The sequence below is a fragment of the Macaca nemestrina genome, chromosome 10 (assembly GCF_043159975.1).
Source record: "Macaca nemestrina isolate mMacNem1 chromosome 10, mMacNem.hap1, whole genome shotgun sequence".
NCBI classification, from domain to species: Eukaryota; Metazoa; Chordata; class Mammalia; order Primates; family Cercopithecidae; genus Macaca; species Macaca nemestrina.
Window position 1 is genome coordinate 85,077,817 of NC_092134.1, and position 23,456 is coordinate 85,101,272.

At 39.9% G+C, this 23,456-nt stretch overlaps 1 protein-coding gene across 2 annotated transcripts in view; it reads left to right on the forward strand.

The window, feature by feature from the left end:
- The first annotated feature begins 7,366 nt into the window (after window positions 1-7,366).
- The window catches only part of LOC105492916 (zinc finger protein 641), a 57,868-nt gene continuing 41,778 nt past the window's right edge, over window positions 7,367-23,456 (forward strand). Inside the window, exon 1 of one of the 2 annotated variants that reach the window (XM_011760289.3) lies at window positions 7,367-7,408. The gene's annotated coding sequence lies outside the window, so the exon portion shown is untranslated. The remainder of the gene's footprint in view (window positions 7,409-23,456) is intronic. The other variant, XM_071071799.1, reaches the window with a different exon arrangement.

Here is a 23,456-nt window from a genome sequence, read left to right on the forward strand (position 1 = left end):
CACTTCTGGGTATATAGCCAAATGAAATGAAATTAGGATCTCAAAGAGATATTCACACTTGGCCAGGTGCTGATGGCTCATGTCTGCAATCCCAGGACTTTGGGAGGCTGAGGTGAGAGGATCACTTGAGCCAGGAATTCAACACCAGCCTGGGCAACAGAGTGAGACCTCTCTCTCTCTCTCTCTCTCTCTCTCTCTCTCTCTATATATATATATATATATATATATACACACACACATATATACACACATACATATATATGAGATATCAACACTCCTATGTTCATTGCAGCATCATTCACAATAGCTAAGATATGCTCTGTACACTTTAAAATAATCTTAATTATTCATTACAACAATCTTGCAAGGTAGGCAGTCCCTTCATATAAATGAAAAACCTAAGGGTTGCAGAGACCATTAACTTGCCTAAGGACACTAACCCAGTAAGTGGCAGAGTTGGGACTAATACCTAGGACTTCTACACTTTACAAAGTCTTTAATGACTATTTTGTTTCTCTCTTGCTCACTCTCACTCTCTCACCCTCAAAGCATTTGTTTTATCATCTGATCATCTGCAGTTATTGGAAAAAATACATTTAGAGTTTCTGATTTTAAAATGGTATACTGGGCCACGTGTGGTGGCTCACGCCTGTAATCCTAGCACTTTGGGAGGCTGAGGCGGGTGGATCACTTGAGGTCAGGAGTTCAAGACCATCCTGGGCAACATGGTGAAACCCTGTGTCTACTAAAAACACAAAAAAATTAGCCAGGCGTGGTGGTGCATGCCTGTAGTCCCAGATAATCAGGAGGCTGAGGCAGAAGAATTGCTTGAACCATGGAGGCAGAGTTTGAGGGAGCCAAGATGACGCCTCTGCACTCCAGTCTGGGCAACAGAGTGAGACTCTGTCTCAAAAAAATAAAAAATAAAATGGTATACTGAGCACATGATGTAGTGCTTAGATGTACTGAGATAGATGAATTGACAGAAGTAGGCTTCAGAAGGTGGATAATAACAAACTTCGCTGAATTAAAGAAGTATGTTCTAACCCAATGCAAAGAAGCTAAGAACAATGAAAAAACATTAAAGGAGCAGTGAACCAGAATAACCAGTTTAAAGAGGAACATAAATGACTTAATGCAGCTGAAAAATATGACATGAGAACTTCACAATGCACCCACAATTTCAATAGCTGAATAGACCAAGTAGAGGAAAGGATCTTAGAGCTTGAAGACTGTCTTTTTTTTCTTTTCTTTCTTTCTTTTTCTTTTTTTTTTTTGAGACGGAGTCTTGCTCTGTCACCCAGGCTGGAGTGCAGTGGCACGATCTCAGCTCACTGCAGCCTCCTCCTCCTGGGTTCAAGCGATTCTCCTGCCTCAGCCTCCTGAGTAGCCGGGATTACAGGTGTCTGCCACCACACCTGGCTAATTTTTATATTTTTAGTAGAGATGGAGTTTTGCCTTGTTGGCCAGGCTGGTCTTGAACTCCTGACCTCAGGTGATCCTCCTGCCTCAGCCTCCCATAGTGCTGGGACTACAGGCGTAAGCCAGTGCACCCAGCCTGAAGACTATCCTGCTGACAGGCAGACAAGAATAGAGAAAAAAAGAATGAAAAGAAATGAACAAAACCTCTGAGAATTATGGAATTATGTAAAAAGACCAAACCCATGACTGATTGGGGTACCTGAAAAAGACAGGGAGAATGAAACCAAGTTGGAAAACACACTTCACTATATCATCCAGGAGAACTTCCCCAACCTAGCAAGACAAGCCAATGTTCAAACTCAGGAAATCCAGAGAACCCCAGTAAGACACTCCATGAGAAGATCACCCCCAAGACACATAATTTTCAGATTCTCCAAGGTCAAAATTAAGAGAAAAATGTTAAGAGCAGCCAGAGAGAAAGGCCAGATCAACTACAAAGGGAAGCCTATCAGATTAACAGCAGGCCTTTCAGGACAAACCCTACAGGCCAGAAGAGACTGGAGGTCAATAATCAAAATTCTTGAAGAATGTCCAACAGAGAATTTCATATCTGGCCAAACTAAGCTTCGTAAGTGAAGGAAGAATAAAATCCTTTTCAGACAAGTAAATGCTGAGAGAATTTGTCACCACCAGGTCTGCCTTGCAAGAGCTCCTGAAGGAAGCACTAAATATGGAAAGGAAAAACTGTTACCAGCCACTACAAAAACCCACTGAAGTACACAGACCAAAGATACTATTAAGCAACTACATTAACAAGTCTGCAAAATAACCAGTCAGCATCATGATGACAGGATCAAATTCACACAAAATAATACTAACCTTAAATGTAAATGGGCTAAATGCCCCAATTAAAAGACACAGGATGGCAAGCTGGATAGAAAGACAAGACCCATTTGGTGTGCTGTATTCAAGACTCTTCTTGTATGCAAAGACATACATAGGCTCAAAATGAAGGGATGGAGGAAAATTTACCAAGCAAATGGGAAGTAGAAAAAAGCAGGGGCTGCAATCCTAGTTTCTGATGAAACAGACTGTAAACCAACAAAGATCAAAAAAGACAAGGGCATTACATAATGGTAAAGCGTTCAATTCAACAAGAAGAGCTAACTCTCCTAAATATATATGTACTCAATATAGGAGCACCCAGTTTCATAAAACAAGTTCTTAGATACCTACAAAGAAACTTGGACTCTCACACAATAATAATGGGAGACTTTAACACCCCACTGTCAATATTAGACAGATCACTGAGACAAAAAATTAACAAAGATATTCAGGATGTGAAATCAGCTCAGGATAAAGTGGACCTGACAGATAGCTACAGAACTCTCCACACAAAATCAACAGAGTATACATTCTATTCAGTACCACATGGCACTTACTCTAAAATCAATCACGTAATTGGAAGTAAACCACTCCTCAGCAAATACAAAAGAACTGAAATTATAACAGACAGTCTCATACCACAATGCAATCAAATTAGAACTCAAGATTAAGAGACTTACTCAAAACCACACAACTACATGGAAATTGAACAACCTGCTCCTAAATGACTCCTGGGTAAATAATGAAATTAAGGAAGAAATCAAGAAGTTCTTTGAAACCAATGAGAACAAAGAGACAATGTACCAGAATCTTGGGATGCAGCTAAAGCAGTGTTAAGAGGAAAAGTTATGGCACTATGTGCCCACATCAAAAAGCTAGAAATATCTCAAATTGACATTCTAACATCACAACTAAAAGAACTAGAGAACCGAGAGCAAACCAAGAGAAAAGCAAAGCTGGCAGGAGACAAGAAATAGCCAGCATCACAGTGGAACTAAAGGACGTAGAGACACAAAAAACCCTTCAAAAAATCAATGAATCCAGGAGCTGTTTTTTTGAAAAAATCAATAAAACAGATGTACCACTAGCTAGATTAATAAAGAAGAAAAGAGAGAAGAATCAAATAAACACAATAAAAAATGATAAAGGGGCTATCACCACTGACCCCAAAGAAATACAAACAAGTATCAGAGAATACTATGAACACCTCTATGCACATAAACTAGAAAGTCTAGAAGAAATGGATAAATTCCTGAACACATACACCCACCCAAGACTGAACCAGGAAGAAGTTGAATCCCTGAATACACCAATAATGAGTTCTGAAATTCAGGCAGTAATAAATAGCCTACCAAACAAAAAATAGCCGAGGGCCGGAAGGATTTACAGCTGAATTCTACCAGAGGTACAAAGAGGAGCTGGTACCATTTCTTCTGAAACTATTCCAAACAGTTGAAAAGGAGGGACTCCTCCCAAACTTATTTTATGAGGTGAGCATCATCCTGATACCAAAACCTGGCAGAGATGCAACAACAACAACAAGAAACTTCAGGTCAGTATCCCTAATGAATATCAATGCAAAAATCCTCAATAAAATATGGTAAACTGAATTCAGGAGCATTTCAAAAAGCTTACCTACCATGATCAAGTCAGCTTCATCCCAGGAATACAAGGCTGGTTAAACATATGCAAATCAGTAAACATAATTCATGATGTAAATAGAACTAAAGACCAAAACTGCTATCTCAATAGACGCAGAAAAGGCCTTCAATAAAATTCAACATCTCTTCATGTTAAAAACTCTCAATAATTGAAACAAGGCATTGAAGGAACATACCTCAAAATAAAAAGAGTCATATATGACAAACCCACAGCCAATATCATACTGAACAGGCAAAAGCTAGAAGCATTCTTTTTGAAACTAGTACAAGACAAGGTTGCCCTCCCTCACCACTCCTATTAAATATAGTATTAGAAATTCTGGCCAGGGCAAAGAGGCAAGAGAAAGAATAAAGGATACTCTGATAGGAAGAGAGGAAGTCAAATTGTCTTTGTTTGCAGATGACATGATCCTATATCTAGAAAGCCCCATCATCTTAGCCCAAAAGCTTCTTAAGCTGATAAGCAATGTCTGCAGTCTCAGGATACAAAATCAGTGTGCAAAAGTCACAAGCATTCCTATACACCAACAACAGACAAGCAGAGAGCCAAATCATGAATGAACTCCCATTCATGATTGCTACAAAGAGAATAAAATACCTAGAAATTCAGCTAACAAGGGAAGTGAAGGACCTCTTCAAGGAGAACTGCAAACCAAATCAGAGACGACACAAACAAATGGAAAAGCATTCCATGCTCATGGATAGGAAGAATCAGCATCGTGAAAATGGCCATACTGCCCAAAGCAATTTACAGATTCAATGCTATACCCATTAAACTACCATTAACATTCTTCACAGAATTAGGAAAAACTATTTTAAAATTCACATGGGACCAAAAAAGAGCCTTTATAGCCAAGACAATCCTAAGCAAAAAGAACGAAGCTGGAGGCATCATGCTACCTGACTTCAAACTACATTACAAGGTTACAGTAACCAAAACAGCATGGTACTGGTACAAAAACAGACACATAGACCAATGGAACAGAATGGAGAACTCAGAAATAAGTTCTACAACCATCTCATCTTCAATAAACCTGACAAAAACAAGCAATGGGGAAAGAAAATCCTTTAAATGGTGCTGGGAGAACTGGCTAGCCATATGCAGAAAATTGAAACTGGACCCCTTCCTTACACCATATACAAAAATTAACTCAAGATAGATTAAAGAGTTAAATGTAAAATCCCAAACTATAAAAACCCTAGAAGAAAATCTAGGCAATACTATACAGGACATAGGCATGGGCAAAGATTACTTGACAAAAATGGCAAAAGCAATTGCAAAAGTGAAAATCAACAAATGGAGTCTAATTAAACTAAAGAGTTTCTGCACAGCAGAAGAAACTATCATCAGAGTAAACAGACAACCTACAGAATGAGAGAAAAAATTTGCAATATATCCATCTGACAAAGGTCTAGTATCCAGAGTCTACAAGGAACTTAAACAAATTTACAAGAAAAAACAAATCCCATTAAAAAGTGGGCAAAGAAATGAACAGACATTTCTCAAAAGAAGACATTTATGCAGCCAACAAACATATGAAAAAAAGCTCAACATCACTGATAATTAGAGAAATGCAAATCAAAACCACAATGACATATCATTTCATTCCAGTCAGAATGGCAAGTATTACAAAGTCAAAAAACAACTGATGCTGGCGAGGCTGTGGAGAGATAAGAACGCTTTTACACTGTTGGTGGTAATGTAAATTAGTTAAACCATTGTGGAAGACAGTGTGGCCATTCCTCAAAAACCTAGAACTGGAAATACCATTTGACCCAGCAATCCTCTCACTGGGTGTATACCCAAAAGAATATAAATCATTCTATTATAAAAATACATGCATATGTATGATTGTTGTAGCACTATTCACAATAGCAAAGACATGGAATCAACCCAAATGCCCATCAATGATATGAAGAATTTTCTTCTGGGTGAAGGAAATGTGGTACATATACACCATGGGATATTATGCAGCCATAAAAAGGAATGACATTGTGTCCTTTGCAGGGACATGGATGGAGCTGGAAGCCGTTATCCTCAGCAAACTAATGCAGGAACAGAAAGTCAAACAATGCATGTTGAACAGTGAGAAAACATGGACACAGGGAGGGGAACAACACATGCTGGGGCCTGTCAGCAGGGGTGGGTGGGGGATGTGGGTGGCAGGGTGAGGGAGAGCATCAGGAAAAACAGCTAATGCATGCTGGGCTTAATACTTAGATAATGGGTTGAAGGTGCAGCAAACCACCATGGGCACGTTTTCGTATTAAACAAACCTGCACATCTTGCACATATACCCGAGAACTTAAAATAAAATAAAAAATTTAAAAAGACAGAATAGTGCTATTGCAAGAGCAGACAGATCAAGAAGTGCAATAAGAAAGATAGAAATAAAAAACATTAATATAAGCATTTAGAACAAGTTTATAAATCCTCATCTCTAATTTTAAACTCTCCAAAACGCTCTAAAAACCAAACTTTTTTTTCCCGAAACTAATTTGGAGGAAAATTGGAAGTTAACTGACATGAGGATATTTGTAGCCTTTTATCCCACTTAGAAGTACTCAGACATTTCACTATAGATAGTAATGTGTTTGATTATGGGCATGTTACATAATATGTGGTATATTACATATGTCTATTTTCTGAAGGATTGAGACAATCTCAGAAATGAATTAAAATACAGATGGGTGAAGGTTAAATTTTCACTAACTTGTACTTTCCTCTTTCTCTTCAACAGAAATATCTAAATCTTAGTGTTTTCATATGTAGAGGCCTTTAAAGTCAATGTATTATTCATGGAAGGTTTTCAAACTTGATTATATTTTTAGGGCTTCTTCTGGAGGAAAGGGGGTTACTAAGTGCTCCTGCTGTTTTTAAACGGAGAAACATAAGTCGTTTCTACAAATAAGCTGAGTAGAAAGTCTTGATGGAAAGGTGGATACAAGAGAAGAAAAAGAACACGGTTGGTTCCGGGAGATGCTCAAGAAGAATGGTGCTATCTCTGGGTACTTACTCAACATCTCACCTGGCGCAATATTACCAACAAATTGAAGAAATAGAGACAGGTCACACAAAGTAGCCAAGAGCTTTCCGCAGGACTGAAGGAGACAAAAGAGTAAAATAAGAAGTACCAGATTCTCTTAGCTGGGACCAAAAGACTCAGGACAACCTCCACTGGATGTTACAGTACCTTAGCCTCTACCGAGAAGTGACCTTGAAGGGAACTGCTCTGAGTTTGAGCATGACTTCAGACCTAGCATTGACTGTGAGCTAAGCGTGCTTTGTGGGAAATGCAATTGGAGCCCTCTGTGGAAGACAACTACTGCTGGAGAGAGTTTTCTTGCACACGTTGCATCCCTACTGTGGAGGCAGCTGACAGCCTAGCTCAAAATGCAGTGTGCATTCTGGACCCGGGACAGCCCTGTTCACTGAAGAGGTAAGGGAGCCAGACCTACTCGAATTGGGGGGGATCTGAATGGGCCTTAGTTATACATTTCTTTTTTAAAATAAACTTATTATAATTAGAAACTGTACCAAGGATGGTAAGATTGTTGCTCAAAGTCACAAAATCAGGTAGTGACTGTCCTCTAAGTCTGATCTCTCTATCCACTTGCCCATTGGGGTTTTCTATTCTGTTTTTTCACGTATCAGGATCTGGACAAAAACAAACAAATAAAAAAGCTTTCTTTGAGATGAAAGATGAGTGGAGTGGTGAATATAGAGACCAGAGAAAGAGTCTTTCTCCTTACTTCTGATCAAAGATTCCTTAAGTGACTCATTTTAAAAGTTGCTTTATTAGCTAAATAATTTGTTCATTAAAATAAAACTCACTGCAAAAGTCACATACATAAACAAATAAATGAAGAGCCATGGTGATTACAGTACATGAGGTGGGGTAGGCAGAGACCGACACACGGGACCAGCCTCTCAGCGCTTGCAGCGGCCCCTGCAGCTCGCGGGCAGCATATTTGTGCTCCATGGAACACACTTGGAAAGTTCACCAGAGTCTGGGATCCTGGGGGTTTCTAGAGTTCAGTTGAGGTCAATGCTGTGCCTCCAGATGTGTTTCTAATATAGCACAGTAGCTATATTAGAAAGAGTATGATAAAGAGAAAGATCAAAAATGAAAAGTTAAATTTGCTATTGCTATTTTTAGGAAAGGGACAAGAAGACTGTTCTTTGTATGAATAAATCCTAGTCCTTCCCGTGTTACTTACTTGATGCATCACCACCAGATGCTTCAGGTAGGAAAACAAGTGAGGGAAAACGGGAAGTGCCCTCTCTGACACCCCATTTTCCCCATCCTTGTAGAGTTCTACTTCTTTAAGTCTGAATTGCCTTCAATCCTCCATCTGGCTTTACCTTAGTCTTCTCTTCCTGGAATTTTCCGTGACCCAGAAGTCCCCATCTTTCTTCCAAGAGGTCAGACTCCTCATGCCCATATATTTGTGAGCATTGGGACAATTTGAGGAAGAAGTTCCAGGCATGGTCAATAGCTCAAATGCCCAGGGCCACTTCACATTCCTGCCTGGACTCCCAAGTCTCCTCAAGAAAATGCATAATCTCCAAACCAAGAAAGATTTTCCCATAAGCACACTTTTGCAGTATTGCAAAGCAGTAAAAACATAGGATTTGAAGTCAAAGGGCCTTGGGCCTGAGTCGCAATTCCACCAGTTTGTAAGGTGTGTGACTGAGTGTGCCACTTAACCTTCCTGACCCACAGAAATGGGGTCAGAAATATCTGTATTATCAGTTTTTGTGAGAATTAAATGAGATCAACAGCATTCTGTTATGATGTCTGAAATATATTATGCATAAAATAAATGCTAGTTATCATATGAGTATGTAAGTAGGTGGGAACAGCAATAAGAATAAGGAAATGAGGTTTGAAGGAGGCAAGGAAAGAAAAAGTGTTTGTTTGTTTGTTTTCTGATGGGATAACAATATAAAATACAAGGGTGAGTCAGCATGTCTTGGCAAGAAAGAGGAGAGTGACTGTCCGGAGAGAATAAATAATGAAAAAGGCTTGGAAGTCCGGCTGAGAGGAACTGTGAGCCAGAAAGCACTTTTCCTATCTAAAAAAATGCGTTTACTGAAAACATAATTTTACAGTACAGGTGAAATATTTCATGGGGAAAGTTGTGCACAATCTAGACACCAAAAGATCTCAAATTTTTCTTTTACTCATATTCTATTTCAGTCTTATACATATTTTTAAAAACTTTTGTTAAAAGTATGTCATATCTTATGAAGATTTTAATCACATTTGCTCCAATTTTATACCCATTTTGCATTGGGGAAGGTTACGTCTTGAAAAGTTTTCACAGACTTTTCAAGGTAATCAGCAAGGGCTTCCTAACTCTGAGTCTAGTGCTCACTTTACCACCATAGTAGCTGCTGTAGAACCTTAAGGCATGTTGCAAACTCACAGGACCAAGAAATATTGCGGTCACTCCTGTCCTGCCCAGTCTACACCCGGCTCAATGCAAAACTGCTTAAATCCACAAATATCTATTGCCCATGTGTGGCGCATCAAAAAGAGAACTGGATGAGAAATCAGAACACCTTGCTTGGTCTTGGCTCTGAAACCATCTAGCTATGTGACCTTGTGCAAGTCATGTCATTTCCCTGTTCCACATTGTAATTATGTGAAAATACAGAGGTCAGATAACATGCCTCTGAATGTTCCTTTTAGTTGAAACGTGCTAAGAATTTAAGCTCCAATTGTTCGGAAAAATGGTCTCCCACAAAAGAGTTTCTCTCACTTTGGCATCTTTCTACTCATTTCAACTCTAGGGCTCACCTAATCTTGGATGTTACCAGCTGAAAGGCTGGGGAAGAGTACAAGAGGATAGAGACTGGGCGAGGTGTCTTGCTTCTAAGCAGAGAGCTGGTAGCATGAGGGTTAGGGGAAGACATTATAGCTGAGGAGGCATTCGTTCTTTCATTCGGCAAATACTGAGAGCCTTCTAATTGGGTCTACTGCATTTCTAGGACTGTGACACTTCCCTGATCATCTTCTCTTACTCAAAAGTTTTTTAAGACAGTGACAATTATTGGCATTGGGGAGTGCATCAGTGTTATGCTGAACCCCTATCAACTCCAGTGGGGATGGCACCTGGTTCAAGAGGCCAAAGAAGAGACTCAGAGCCAGCAAATGAGACATGGAGTTTTATTGGGGGCTTACATACAGGGGAGAGAGTCCAGTGGCGATGGGCTAGATAAGATAACTGCACTGTCCAGTGGCAGCAGGCTGGACAGGAGAACCATCTTAGGTACAATACAGCAATGGCGGACTGGGCAGAAGAACTGCAACTGCTTGCAAAAGGCCTGTAGTTTATATAGCAATGTCACTTAGCAACCCCCGCCCCCAACTCCCCCACCTCCCTGCGCCGCCACCGCAAAAGAGTCTCCATCTGGCAACTTTCACTTAACCCGAAACAAAAGACCTTGATCCCCTGTATGGCCCACATTCTACTGGACGAGCCGGAGGCTCACCTGTTCCTCATGGACAAGGAACAAATCTCTGCGCTGGCCACTTCCGGATTCCCTAGCTTGGAACACACATTCAGGTGTGTCTGCGGTACAGGGTCATTCTCAGGGTATGCTTAAGTTACTGCTATCAGGTGCGTTTGCCATACACTCCCTAGGGGAAAAAAAAAGACAAATTTTCCTGCCTGTGTGTAATATAGTATAATATAAATTCTAGAAGGCAGAGATAATTATTTAATGTACTAAGTCAAGTATCTGTTAGAAAGCATCAAGTGTTATGGGGGAAAAGAAGAGCTGGATATGGGGCTTAGGAGAGCTTGGCAAGAGAAGGAAAGCTGCAGTATTTAATGGAGTAATTTGATATTCCTTTGTCCTCAGATTTAACATCCGGATTGAAGCTAAAAGGTGATTCTTTTTTTTGAGACAGAGTCTCGCTCTGTCGCCCAGGCTGGAGTGCAGTGGCACAATCTCGGCTCACTGCAAGCTCCGCCTCCAGGGTTCACGCCATTCTTCTGCCTCAGCCTCCCGAGTAGCTGGGACTACAGCCGCCCGCCACTACGCCTGGCTAATTTTTTTGTATTTTTAGTAGAGACGGGGTTTCACTGTGTTAGCCAGAATGGTCTCGATCTCCTGACCTCATGATCTGCCCACCTCGGCCTCCCAAAGTGCTAGGATTACAGGTGTGAGCCACTGCGCTCTGCCAAGGTGAATTCTTTATAGGTTAAAATCACTGAGAAGGACTCAGATCATTGTCCTCCCAGATGAAATGTGAATATTTCTTTCTAGGGATAGTATCTCTAAGAAATCATCAAAAGCATTATTGATGAATTAACTTGTGTTTCTGGGGCTGTCCAGTGGCCCCCAGATACAGACCCCACTCTTTGTGCTGTTCCTGGTGATTTATCTCCGACCCTGATAGGGAATCTGATGATGCCGTTGGTAATCAATGCTGATTCTTGCCTCCCTACCCCCAAGTAATTCTTCCTTGGGAATTTTTTCTTCCTAGATAATATGTTACTCCTCAGTCATTGCCCAAGATGCTGCAGAATTTCCTGTTTCATAAAAAACTACCTTGGTGTGGGGCTGTATCACCCAGAGTTTCTTTTTCATTTTTTCTTGGGGCACCACAGGCTGCTTGCTCTCTGCCATCACCTATGCCTGCTATGCTGCCATCTGCCACCCTCTGCTTTCTACCACGGTCATGAACCAACCTCTCTGCACTGCAACAGTCAATGCAACAAACAAGATGGGGTTTCTGAACTCACAAGTGAACAATCTTTGTATCCAAACTTGCAGTTCTGTGGTCCCAATATCATTCTCCACTTCAGTTGTGAACGGCCTTCATGCTTCCCTCTGTCCTGCACTGATTCCATGCTAACACCATTCTGCTAGCTGGATCTATTGCATTTCTCGAGACTTGTGACATTTCCTCTGATCCTCTTTGCTTACTCAAAAATTATGTTTGCCATTCTAGGTATTTCTTTCTCTGGGGCCAAGGCAAAACCTGCTCCTCCCACCTCACCATGGTGCTTCTGTTCTATGGGACAGCTCTATTCAAGCACATCAGTCCACCTTTAGGATCAGGTCTGGAGCAAGCGGTCTCTATACAGTATGCACAATCTCATACTTGCATACTGTATAGAGGTGTGATCACCTCCTTGCTGAACCCCCTCATCTATAGCCTCAAGAAACAGGAAGTGAAGGCTGTTCACTTTGAACATAGGCAACAAATGGCATATGTGCCTGCAAATGGTCAAGGAATAGTGAAAACAAAGAATGAACATATTAAATGTCCATTGACAGATGAATGGCTAAAGAAAATGTAGTATTGGGTCAGCTGTGGTGGCTCACACCTGTAATCCAAGCACTTCTGGAGGTTGAGGTGAGAGGATCACTTGAGCCCAGGAGTTCAAGACCAGCTTGGGCAACATAGTGAGATCCCAGCTCTACAAAAATGAAAAACTAGAAAATTAGCTGGGCATGGTGGCATGCACCTTTAGTCACAGCTACACAGGAAGCTGAGACAAAAGGATCACTTAAGCCCAGGGGGTTGAGGCAGCAGTAAGCCATGATCATGCTACTGTACTCCAGCGTAGGTGACAGAGTGAGACTCTGTCTCTAAATAAATAAATAAGAAAAAGAAAAGGAAAGAAAAGAAAATGCAATGTATATACATACAATGTAGTATTATTTAGTCTTAAAAAAGAAGAAAATCCTGTCAAGTGCCACAACATGGAGGAACCGTGAGGATATTATGCTAAGTAAAATAAGTTAATCACAAAAAAAACAAATTCTGTGTGATTCCAATTATACAATGTATGTAAAATAGGCAAACTGATAGAAGCAGAATGTAGAATGAAAATGGTAGTTACTGTTCAACAGGTACAGAGTTTCAGACATGCAGAACAGAAAAGATAACTATTGGGTACTGTGCTTAATACCTGGGTAATGAAATAATCTGTACAACAAACCCTTGTGACACAAATTCACCTATGGAAAAAAACCTTCACGTGTACTCCCATACCTAAAATAAAAGTTAAAAAGAATAAATTAATAAATTTAAAATCAGGACATGAAATTTTGCAAACCTGAAGTGCTAAACTTTCTTTAAAAGGTATATGTGGGCTGGGTGCAGTGGCTCACACCTGTAATCACAACACTTTGGGAGGCCGAGGAGTGCAGCTCATGAGGTCAGGAGTTCAAGACCACCCTGGCCAACATTATGAAACCCAATCCCTACTAACGGTACAAAAATTAGCTGGGCATGGTGGTGCACGCCTGTAATCCCAGCTACTCTGGAGGCTGAGGCAGGAGAATCGCTTGAACCTGGGAGGCAGAGGCTGCAGTGAGCCGAGATTGTGCCACTACACTCCAGCCTGGGAGACAGAGAGAGACTCAGTCTCAAAAAAAAACCCCCAAAACCAAAAACAATCAATCTAAAATAGGCAACATGATAGAAGCAGAACATAGAATGGAAATGGTAGTTGCTGTTCATGGGTATACAGTTTCAGTCACGCAGAACAGAAAAGATAACTATTGGGTACTGGGCTTAATACCTGGATAATGAAATAATCTGTACAACAAACCCGCGTGACACAAATTCACCTACGTAACAAACCTTCACATGTACTCCCAAACCTAAAACAAAAGTAAAAAAAATTAAATTAATAAATAAATTTAAAATCAGGACATGAAATTGTACAAACTCGTAAAGCTAAACTTTCTTTAAAAGGTATGTGCGGGCTGCGTGTGGTGGCTCATGCCTGTAATCCCAGCACTTTGGGAGGCTGAGGAGTGAGGATAACCTGAGGTCAGGAGTTCAAGACCAGCCTGGCCAACATGGTGAAACCTTGCCTCTACTAAAAATACAACAAAATTAGCTGGGCATGGTGGTGGGCAACTGTAATTCCAGCTACTCGGGAGGATGAGGCAGGTGAATCACTTGAACCCGGGAGGTGGAGGTTGCAGTGAGCCGAGATCGCACCATTGCACTGCAGCCTGGGCAACAAGAGCAAAACTCCATCTCAATAGAAAAAAACCAAAAAAGGTATATGCACCCCACAAAAGGCTTGAAATAAAAGTATGCCAAAATACAAAAAAAAGAGTTTCAATTATGCAAGGTTAAAATAATAAATATCATTAAATACAATGATAAAATGGGCAAAGAAATACACATTTTGACCACAATTTATATTAGTTATTTGACCACAATTTATTTGACCATGAGTTATTTGACCACAATTTATATTAGTCAAATTATCTCAGAAACCAATCTAGGTATATGTAATAAGAACCATAAAATGGTCATGCACATTTTAAAACCTTATCCTTCTTATAAGTGAAGTTTTTACCCTTTCCCTAAAATTAAAAGTTGTACCAGTCCCAACAGTCATTGTATCCACTGCTGTTGTATTAATTACTCCTCATATTCTGTCATAGTCCCACTGAATACCTGTTCCTTAAAGATTATACTGTAGTGCTAAACTCCAAAATGAAGAAAGCCTCCAAGAAATATGGGATTATGTGAAAAGACCAAACCTACATTTGATTGGTGTACCTGAAAGTGATGGGGACAATGGAACTGAGTTGGAAAACACTCTCTAGGATATTATCCAGGAGAACTTCCCCAACCTAGCAAGACAGGCCAACATTCAATTTCAGGAAATACAGAGAACACCACAAAGATATTCCTTGAGAAGAGCAACCCCAAGACACATAATAATCAGATTCACCAAGGTTGAAATGAAGGAAAAAATGTTAAGGGCAGCCAGAGAGAAAGGTCGGGTTACCCAGAAAGGCAAGCCCATTAGACTAACAGTGGATCTCTCTGCAGAAACCCTACAAGCCAGAAGAGAGTGGGGGCCAATATTCAACATTCTTAAAGAAAATAATTTTCAACCCAGAATTTCATATTCAGCCAAACTAAGCTTCATAAGTGAAGGAGAAATAAAATCCTTTTCAGAGAAGCAAATGCTGAGAGATTTTGTCACCACCAGGCCTGCCTTACAAGAGCTCCCAAAGGAAGCACTAAACATGGAAAGGAAAAACTGTTACCAGCCACTGCAAAAATATACCAAATTGTAAAGATCACCAACACTATGAACAAACTGCATCAACTAATGGGCAAAATAACCAGCTAGCATCATAATGACAGGATAAAATTCACACATAACAATATTACCCTTACATATAAATGGGCTAAATGCCCCAATTAAAAGACACAGACTGGCAAATTTGATAGAGTCAAGACCCATCAGTGTGCTGTATTCAGAAGACCCTTCTCACATGCAAAGACACACATAGGCACAAAATAAAGGGATGGAGGAATATTTACCAAGCAAACGGAAAGAAAAAAAAAAAGCAGAGGTTGCAATCCTAGTCTCTGATAAAACAGGCTTTAAACAAACAAAGATCAAAAAAGACACAGAAGGGCATTAGATAATGGTAAAGGGATAAATGCAACAAGAAGAGCTAACTATCCTAAATATATATGAACCCAGTACAGGAGCACCCAGATTCATAAAGCGAGTCCTTAGAGACCTATGAAGATACTTAGACTCCCACACAATAATAGTGGGAGACTTTAACACCCCACTGTTAATATTAGACAGATCGACGAGACATAAAATTAACAAGAATAGGATTTGAACTCAGCTCTGGACCAAGCAGACCTAATAGACATCTACAGAACTCTCCACCCCAAATCAACAGAATATACATTCTTCTCAGTACCACATCGCACTTATTCTAAAATTGACCACATAATTGGAAGTAAAAGACTCCTCAGCAAATGCAAAAGAATGGAAATCATAACAAACAGTCTCTCAGAATACAATGCAATCAAATTAGAACTCGGGATTAAGAAACTCATTCAAAACCGCACAACTATATGGAAACTGAACAACCTGCTCCTGAGTGACTACTGGGCAAGTAACAAAATGAAGGCAGAAATAAATAAGTTATTTGAAACCAGTGAGAACAAAGACACAACGTACCAGAATCTCTGGGACACAGCTAAAGCAGTGTTTTGAGGGAAATTTTATAGCACCACATGCCCACAGGAGAAAGTGGAAAAGATCTAAAATCGACACCCAAACATCACAATTAAAAGAACTAAAGAAGCAACAGCAAATTCAAAAGCTAGCAGAAGACAAGAAATAACTAAGATCAGAGCAGAACTGAAGGAGATAGAGACACAAAAAATCCTTTAAAAAAAATCAATGAATCCAGGAGCTGTTTTTTTGAAAAGATTAACAGAATAGATAGATCATTAGCCAGACTAATAGAGAAGAAAAGAGAGAAGAATCAAGTAGACAATAAAAAATGATAAAGGGGATATCACCACTGACACCACAGAAATACAAACTACTGTCAGAGAATACTATAAACACCTCTATGCAAATAAATTAGAAAATCTAGAAGAAATGAATAAATTCCTGGACACATACACCCTCCCAAGACTAAACCAGGAAGAATTAGAATCCCTGAATAGACAAGAAGTTCTGAAATTGAGGCACTAATTAATAGCCTGCCAACCAAAAAAGGCCCAGGACCAGATGGATTCACAGCTGCATTCTACCAGAGGTACAAAGAGAAGCTGGTACCATTTCTTCTGAAATTATTCCAAATAATAGAAAAAGAGGGACTCTTCCCTAATTTTATGAGGCCAGCATCATCCTGATACAAAAACCTGGCAGAGACATGACAAAAAAAGAAAACTTCAGGCCAATATCCCTGATGAACATCGATGTGACAATCCTTAATAAAATACTGGCAAACCGAATCCAGCAGCACATCAAAAAGCTTATCCACCATGATCAAGTCGGCTTCATCCCTGGGATGCAAGGCTGGTCCAACATATGCAAATCATAAACATAATCCATCACATAAACAGAACCAATGACAAAAACTACACGATTGTCTCAATAGATGCAGAAAAGGCCTTCGATAAAATTCAACACCCCTTCATGCTAAAAACTCTCAGTAAACTAGGTATTGATGGAACACAGCTCAAAATAATAAGAGCTATTTATGACAACTTATATACAAAATAAAAAAGCAGAAGAGAGAAAAAGAAGGAAAATTTGTTAGCATATACAAATAAATATATACATCCATAAGCAAAGAGGAAATATGCAAACTTACTACAGTCCTCGTTTCTCTAATTGGTCATGAAGCCATAATTGATGTCGATGGCTTTCTTCTTCATTACTCATTTCATAATTCCCCTTCCCTCAGCCAGAATCTGGCCAGAATTATTTACCTGTGAAGTATCCCAAATCTTCATTCCTGAAGTGTGTGAGTCCTCAACTGTTCTGCCTTTGATTAGGAGGGGAGCATGTATAGTTTTCTGTTAACCTTTACTACTAGGCATGGATGGACTAAGAGGAACTCCATAGGATACCCAGAGTTCCAGGTAGTCATACTTGCCCTCACTTGGTGGCAACCACCTGATTTCCCCTTGATAATCAGGATTAGTCACACCAGCCATTTGAATAACCCCTGCTTTTTTTTGTCTGTTGATTCAGAGGCATGAAGAATCCAAAATGGCCAGGTGGCTGTCTCATCTTCCAATTCACTGGAACCACTGATATGTCTCTGGTTGAAGCACTTCCTCTTGGGGAATAAGACCTCCAACCTCAAGTTTGCTGGAATGGGTTACTGGTAATAGTAGTTAGAGAACAACTCACTCTTTCTCCCCTTGATTCTCAGGCCGATATATGGGAGAGATAATAGCATACAATAGTTTGATTCAAATAATGTCTTGCATCCTCTAACACAGGACCCTATATTTTGGGGTGTAGTTTCCCAACTGGTACCATAACTGAGTCTTCAGGAAGCCCATTCAACCTTTCAGTTAGTTCAGTCGCCTCTGGTTGATGGGGTATGTGGTAAGCCCAGTTATATCCATGGGCAAGAGCTCATTGTTGCACTTCCTTTTCTGGGTAAGGAATTCCTCGACAGGAAGCAATCTCTATTAAAAAGCTGTGTATCAAATAATCAATTTTTTGATGTCTGACTGCTAACAGCTTTTTAAAATTATTATTATTTTTATTATACTTTAAGTTCTACGGTACATGTGCACAACATGCAGGTTTGTTACATATGTATACATGTGCCATGTTGGTGTGCTGCACCTATTAACTCATCATTTACTTTAGGTATATCTCCTAATGCTATACATTCTTCTCAGCACCACATCATACTTATTCCAAAATTGACCACATAGTTGGAAGGAAAGCACTCCTCAGCAAATGTAAAAGAACAGAAATTATAACAAACTGTCTCTCAGACCACAGTGCAATCAAACTAGAACTCAGGACTAAGAAACTCAATCAAAACCGCTCAACTACATGGAAACTTAACAACCTGCTGCTGAATGACTGCTGGGTACATAACGAAATGAAGGCAGAAATAAAGATGTTCTTTGAAACCAGTGAGAACAAAGATACAACTTACCAGAATCTCTGGGACACATTCAAAGCAGTGTGTAGAGGGAAGTTTATAGACTAAATGCCCACAAGAGAAAGCAGGAAAGATCTAAAATTGACACCCTAACATCACAATTAAAAGAACTAGAGAAGCAAGAGCAAACATATTAAAAAGCTAGCAGAAGGCAAGAAATAACTAAGATCAGAGCAGAACTGAAGGAGATAGAGACACAAAAATCCCTCCAAAAAATCAATGAATCCAGGAGCTGGTTTTTTGAAAAGATCAACAAAATTGATAGACCACTATAAGACTAATAAAGAAGAAAAGAGAGAAGACTCAAATGGACGCAATAAAAAATGATAAAGGGGCTATCACCACCGACCCCACAGATATACAAACTACCATCAGAGAATACTATAAACACCTCTACGCAAATAAACTAGAAAACCTAGAAGAAATGGATAATTTCCTGGACACTTACACTCTCCCAAGACTAAACCAGGAAGAAGTTGAATCCCTGAATAGATCAATAGCAGGCTCTAAAATTGAGGCAACAATTAATAGCCTGCCAACCAAAAAAAGTCCAGGACCAGACGAATTCACAGCCGAATTCTTCCAGAGGTACAAGGAGGAGTTGGTACCATTCCTTCTGAAACTATTCCAATCAATAGAAAAAGAGGAAATCCTCCCTAATTCATTTTACGAAGCCAACATCATCCTGATACCAAAGCCTGACAGAGATACAACAAAAAAAGAGAATTTCAGACCAATATCCCTCATGAACATTGATGCAAAAATCCTCAATACTGGCAAACCGGATTCAGCAGCACATCAAAAAGCTTATCCACCACGATCAAGTGGGCTTCATCCCTGGGATGCAAGGCTGGTTCAACATATGCAAATCAATAAATGTAATCCAGCATATAAACAGAACCAAAGACAAAAACCACATGATTATCTCAATAGATGCAGTAATGGCCTTTGACAAAATTCAACAGCCCTTCATGCTAAAAACTTTCAATAAATTCGGTATTGATAGAACATATCTAAAATAATAAGAGCTATTTATGACAAACCCACAGCCAATATCATACTGAATGGGTAAAAACTGGAAGCATTCCCTTTGAAAACTGGCACAAGACAGGGATGCCCTCTCTCACCACTCTTATTCAACATAGTGTTGGAAGTTCTGGCTAGGCCAGTCAGGCAAGAGAAAGAAATAAAGGGTATTCAGGTAGGAAAAGAAGAAGTCAAATTGTCCCTGTTTGCAGGTGACATGATTGTATGTTTAGAAAACCCCATTGTCTCAGCCCCAAATCTCCTTAAGCCAATAAGCAACTTCAGCAAAGTCTCAGGATACAAAATCAATGTGCAAAAATCACAAGCATTCTTATACACCAGTAACAGACAAACAGAGAGCCAAATCATGAATGAACTCCCATTCACAATAGCTTCAAAGAGAATAAAATACCTAGGAATCCAACTTACAAGGGATGTAAAGGACCTCTTCAAGGAGAACTACAAACCACTACTCAGTGAAATAAAAGAGGACACAAACAAATGGAAGAACATTCCATGCTGATGGATAGGAAGAATCAATACTGTCAAAATGGCCATATTGCCCAAGGTAATTTATAGATTCAATGCCATCCCAATGAAGCTACCAATGACTTTCTTCACAGAATTGGAAAAAACTGCTCTAAAGTTCATATGGAACCAAAAAAAGAGCCTGCATTGCCAAGACAATCCTAAACCAAAGAACAAAGCTGGAGGCATCACACTACTTGACTTCAAACTATACTACAAGGCTACAGTAACCAAAACAGCATGGTACTGGTACCAAAACAGAGATATAGACCAATGGAACAGAACAGAGCCCTCAGAAATAATACCACACATCTACAGCCATCTGATCTTTGACAAACCTGACAAAAACAAGAAATGGGGAAAGGATTCCCTATTTAATAAATGGTGCTGGGAAAATTGGCTAGCCATAAGTAGAAAGCTGAAACTGGATCCTTTCCTTACTCCTTATATGAAAATTAATTCAAGATGGATTAGAGACTTAAATGTTAGACCTAACACCATAAAAACCCTAGAAGAAAACCTAGGGAATACCATTCAGGACAGACGCATGGGCAAGGACTTCATGTCTAAAACACCAAAGGCAACCGCAACAAAAGCCAAAATTGACAAATGGGATCTATTTAAACTAAAGAGCTTCTGCACAGCAAAAGAAACTACCATCAGAGTGAACAGGCAATCTACAGAATGGGAGAAAATTTTTGCAATCTACTCATCTGACAAAGGGCTAATATCCAGAACCTATAAAGAACTCAAACAAATTTACAAGAAAAAAACAAACAACCCCATCAAAAAGTGGGCAAAGGATATGAACAGACACTTCTCAAAAGAAGACATTCATACAGCCAACAGACACATGAAAAAATGCTCATCATCACTCGCCATCAGAGAAATGCAAATCAAAACCACAATGAGATACCATCTCACACCAGTTAGAATGGCAATCATTAAAAAATCAGGAAACAACAGGTGCTGGAGAGGATGTGGAGAAATAGGAACACTTTTACACTGTTGGTGGGACTGTAAACTAGTTCAACCATTGTGGAAAACAGTGTAGTGATTCCTCAAGGATCTAGAACTAGAAATACCATTTGACCCAGCCATCCCATTACTGGGTATATACCCAAAGGATTATAAGTCATGCTGCTATAAAGACACATGCACACGTATGTTTATTGTGGCACTATTCACAATAGCAAAGACTTGGAATCAACCCAAATGTCCATCAGTGACAGATTGGATTAAGAAAATGTGGCACATAAACACCATGGAATACTATGCAGCCATAAAAAAGGATGAGTTTGTGTCATTTGTAGGGACATGGATGCAACTGGAAACCATCATTCTCAGCAAACTATCGCAAGAACAGAAAACCAAATACCACATGTTCTCACTCATGGGTGGGAATTCAACAATGAGATCACTTGGACACAGGAAGGGGAGCATCACACACCGGGTCCTATTGTGGGGAGGGGGTCGGGGAGAAGGACAGCGTTAGGAGATATACCTAATGTAAATGATGAGTTAATGGGTTATTAACTCCACCAACATGGCACATGTATATATATGTAACAAACCTGTACGTTGTACACATGTACCCTAGAACTTAAAGTATAATAAAAAAAGAAAAAAGAAAAAAGAAATCTTTGGATTCCCTCTTCCATGTCATACCAAAGAAGCTCTGCCATCTCAACCTCATTAGAGTAGCCCATTGGGCTTGATATTCAGTTAGCTAAGTAAATGGCTGGCACCACCTTCAGTTGCATGCGCTGACCGGTTAAGTCTAGAACCTCCAGTAAGTGCACCCATATCAATGAAATTGGTCTTATCTAGTGTTATATTCTTCCCTTGCTGGTTCAACAACCTCAGGATCCACTCCCACACATGTTACCCAAGCTTCTGCTGACATATATTGGCAAAGTATTTCAATTCTTTTGGTATGTGAGCTATTTCCTCCTGGCCCATATTGTGTATTTGTCCTTCTGGAGCACACTGAGATTTGACTCCAGGGTGGGAGTCTGTGATAGATTTTGAGGAGAATGAATATCTCCTTTTAAGACATCTGTCCCAAGAGGCTGTTACAGAGTTTTCAAGCGAAAGAAGACTAGTGCCCTCTGACGCTAAGGGCAAGTGACTCCATGGCAAGGGAGGGTCAATGTGGCTTGGGGATTCAACATCATGTTTCAATCTAGGTCCAACCAGATGTTCCCCTTCCAAGTTTCAGGATTCCATGATTACATTTACTTCCAATCAATGCAACTTTAAAAAGGTGGTAAGACTAGGAATTCAACTGTCCTTGTGTTTCGACAACCCAAACAATTAAGTTTCATGTTTGATTTTCAGCAACATCATCCCTGTGATTACAAAATATAAGAGCTTATTTTAGAGCTGCCATGAAAGCTCTCTGGTTCTCAAACCCTGACTTGAGTTGAGAGTTAAAGGACCTAAGCTTGTCATTTTCCTCTCTAAGCATTCAAGTATACTCAGAAGAATCTATCCCACTCCACAATCATATTTACTGCCATAATAGCAAGTGGGTCCCCAACGCACTTTCCTCTGTTGGCAATCAACCACAGATGACAGCTTGATTAAATATAATGACACTGCATACCATGGATTACTAGCACCCATTTCCCATAGGCAAAGAGCTCAGTACTGCACTCAAACCCAAGGGCATGACCAAACCAATCACAAAATCCAATATTTGTGGGTCTACATCCTAAGAACATTCCAAGAACCAATTCTGTATCATTCAGGTGCAAGAAAGAGACATAAACCACATGGTATATTGAACAGGAAAAATTTAATACAGAGAATTACTAACTATAACAGAGGACTGGCATAATGAGGAATTGGCCAGAAAAAAAGTAAAGACAATTCTAAAGAATAGAGAAATAGCAGATATAGGAAGAGGTCACTATTCCCAAGACCAAGATAGAGCATCCAAGAGACAAACAAATTTGGAATACTTTCCTCCTTCCCCACCTTCACAACCAACCAGGGCAAATATCTACACTTAATTGGAAAGGGAATATCCATGGTTCACAGAATGGCAGAGAAGTACACCAAGGTGGTAAAGTCATCTGAGTGGGTGCCAGGGAGGCCATTAACAGGGAATTGGCAGGTTGGCATCACTCCACTGCAAAGACACACAAGTGAGTGCCGAGAGAAGCCATTCATAGGAGTAGGAGTTGCTGCTGCTGAGCATGGCTAGAACCAGGCGCTGCAAAAGTCATGGAGTTAATAAGAGTTAGGCAATGTATAGCCATGTGCACTGAATGAGCCTGGCACTTAAAAAGCCAAGAAGGCTGCAAGAGCCTGATGCTACAAAAGCCACACACACTGCAGGAGCCTACCTAGAGGAGCACACCTGAACCAGGAAGAAAACCCTGTCATTCACCACTATCCCTCCATTGCCTCTATTGTCAAGGGTTAACATCAAGTCAGCTGATAATGAAAAACTTATTCACAGATTC